Raw genomic sequence first — 3,207 nt, forward strand, 5'->3', positions numbered from 1 at the left:
AAAGTATTGAAAACCTTTTTCAACTGCACTCTGGCAAATGCAATTCCGCAGTTTGTGATGGCGAGATGACCATGCAGAGTCTTCATTGTGTCTTTTCGCACACAATAGCGATGTTTATATTCATCTAGAAGAAAGCTCTATAAAACAAACGTAATCATATCAATAAGTATGTTCGTATTTTAAAAGATTGGTGTCATTTTCACTACTTATCTGACCTCTGTTTCAAAGAAAGAATAGTCATCAGATTCATCAACATTATTTGTACATACTAAAAAAATAATTGCAAAATAAGTTAAACGCATGTACATTACATTCCACAGTATATAAATACGCAACCTTTAAGCTTGTTTTAACATAATACGAACATTTATCTGTATACCTATCGTATCTTTAATCTTCTTTTCTTTCACAAAGGAGAGGCAAAACGTTTTCCAAATAATAAATCATATAATTTTTCATCTCCATGTTCAGAAGTGCTTTTTCCTCTTCCAATCTTTTAACTAACATGTACTTATCGACAATTTGTGCCTTGAAACGCACAGGTATATCTAAATATTGTTAAGTAAAATAGTTGAAACTAAAAGCGAGCATGGACGTCACAATATACATAGAACTATATTTGCTTTTCTTTACACACCATGTGAAGTCGTACTATCTATGTCACACTGGTTAAACGACCAAACAAAATCTCCAGACATGACTTCTTCCGCACTTGTCGTAGGAAGACCACGCAGACTTGAGAGGCAATTTAACTCTTCTACGGTGGATGTTATTTCGGACTTATCTTTAGCGCATTTCTTTCTCATGGAAGATCTTCGTTGCTAGAATCTACAGTACGTACATGTATAATATACGTAACAACGACAAATCGCAATTTTAGTAATTTGGCAAAATGCTTTGAAATAATTTGGCCCAAAATAAGTGTAGGTGGCCCATAAATATAAGTCATAAAAACCCAACAAAACTCACCAGCAAGAGAAGTTATTTCTTTGTGCGTCTAGTGACTGAAAATACAACATTTCTAATCTCTTCTGCAGCTTTGCTACTGTGATTTTGCCAGCTGCGACTTTCCTTGCTCAAGAAGCTGCTCCTCTGTCACATGTCCATCTAAAAGCTGTCTTTTCAATTCCAGCAATCTTGTTGCAATTCGTTCAAGTTGTTTCACTTTGTTTTGAGCGTCATGAACGAAACGCCTATCACCCAATAATGTCTGCGTTTGATCATCGTTGGCTCTTACAAATTTCTCCAAATGTTGAGCATTTTTAACAGTTTGATGCAAAAGGAAGAACTCTTCGGCGGCACCTTTCAACGAAGAAACTCCAATTTGTTGTTCTAGAATCTAGACAGACAACAAAAAGTATTAATCTATCTACGTAATTACTAAGCACTCCATACAATACTGTATGGCTATATATTTTCCGGGGGTAAAATGAATTGTTAAAAATAACAATTGCCAAACATAAAAATTTGAGCCAGGCCAAGAATTATTTCATATAGTTTCGTTTTAAATGATGTTTGAACAAAAATCAACCATAAGTACAGAACTGTTCAATACTAAACCATGTTTCTAAAAATATTTGAAAGTAAACAATGTTATAACAGAGGTATACCTCTCGCAAATTGTTGAACTTCTTCTTTCCACTGCATTATCGAGTCGTCCAAGTCTGAATCCTGGACATTAAGTTCGCTTCTTAACTTTACAAAATCGTCCCTGGCAGATGAAAGTTGCCTTTCCGTCTTCGAAACACAAGTACACATAATGACAAACAGTGAAAAATAATCATATTAGCGCAGTAAACGTATTGGGTTCAAACAAGACCTATAAACAACTATGAACTGTAAATTCATTTCATATTATACACGTACGTAGCACACATTAGAATCATGGACTCACACTAGTATAATTTTGAAAATTAACTGAAGACATATACAACGTGTAACCTTTTCATTCGAATAACAAGTGATTTTGCCAAATTTTAAAATTTTTCGCTTGTTCCAACTCAGAAGGTGTTCAGTAATGCATTCTTCTCGTCCTTAATACGTACAACCATTAATGTGCACATTAGTTCGTGGACTTAATCGACCAAAAAACCTGAGTGGATATACAGATAAGAAAATAATACTCACCGGAGGCCGTCATATTTTTAGTAGTCGAGCCAAGTCTTGACAAATACGAATATATTTGCTCAACTTCTTCGCCAGCAGTTGTTGCCGCACCACTTTGCCATCTTCCGCTCCAAATAACCTAAAAAGTGTGAAACGAATCATCTATTCTAGACAACCCATTTAAGATTTATGTAACCACGGTTTAGTTACGTGAAATACAGTATTATTACAGTTTGAAAAGCACGCTTTGTCTCATAACATCTTTAATAGAGCATTATCGTCGGCGTATGTGGTATTTAGCTTACGAGTTATTGGGTAAACAATCATAACCTACGTATGTAACGTACCTGACATGACCAACTGTGTGATTTCCCACGCATTATAGACAGTGCTGGTGCAATACTTCTTAGTGCATTTTGATTTTCTTCCGATGTAACACGTAGAGCCCAAGACCAATATTTGCATATAATATCTTCCCACATATGTTATACTTTATGTGGTTGTAAAAAACTCATATGCAAGTAGTGAGCATAGCCATAAATTTCTCCTCTGAACATGTTCAAAGTAGCTTGAGCAATCGAGTGCCTGCATCCAGCAACTTCAAGTCCAGTCTCGTCTTGGTTTTTCTTTGATTTGGAGACCATTTTTGCAGCTTTCCAATGGGTGTCGCCACAAGAATTATCTTCGTTCTATAAAAATGCTTTAACCTAATAATAGATTACTACCTTTCAATCCTACTTCATAACACATTACCTGAATTGACATTGAACCAAGACTTTTTAAATGAGAGTCCACAAAACTATTGTTTGCAATCAATACATCACGATAATAACACTGGACTGGACCCCTGTGGTAAAAGTAAGGTATCAATTTAGAACACAAGCACTCATAAACCCAACAATGCAGGTAAAGCATCAAACATGAGCAGTAGGTCTTTTTCTTGGATTTGTTAAATTGGTTCAATTTATTAAAACATAAAAGTATCTGAATCGTTTACAAAGGGTAATTCCATTTTTACAAGTTTGAGAATTCGCCATCCAATATCACAAACCTTGGTACTTTGCTGAATCTGTACACTTTTTGATTTCCATCAACATGACA

At 35.1% G+C, this 3,207-nt stretch overlaps 2 long non-coding RNA genes across 2 annotated transcripts; both read right to left on the reverse strand.

Annotated features, from left to right (window-relative positions):
* Positions 1 to 432: 432 nt before the first annotated feature.
* Positions 433 to 815, reverse strand: LOC124456578. The gene is made up of 2 exons (XR_006952339.1): positions 638 to 815; positions 433 to 548 (listed from the first exon to the last, which is right to left on the reverse strand). It is a non-coding gene; the product is annotated as an uncharacterized LOC124456578 (long non-coding RNA).
* Positions 816 to 1,298: 483 nt separating this feature from the next.
* On the reverse strand, positions 1,299 to 1,728 carry LOC124456583. Its single transcript, XR_006952342.1, has 2 exons — positions 1,611 to 1,728; positions 1,299 to 1,332 (listed from the first exon to the last, which is right to left on the reverse strand). It is a non-coding gene; the product is annotated as an uncharacterized LOC124456583 (long non-coding RNA).
* Positions 1,729 to 3,207: the final 1,479 nt, after the last annotated feature.

Source organism: Xenia sp. Carnegie-2017, unplaced genomic scaffold (assembly GCF_021976095.1).
Source record: "Xenia sp. Carnegie-2017 unplaced genomic scaffold, XeniaSp_v1 HiC_scaffold_56, whole genome shotgun sequence".
NCBI lineage: Eukaryota > Metazoa > Cnidaria > Anthozoa > Malacalcyonacea > Xeniidae > Xenia > Xenia sp. Carnegie-2017.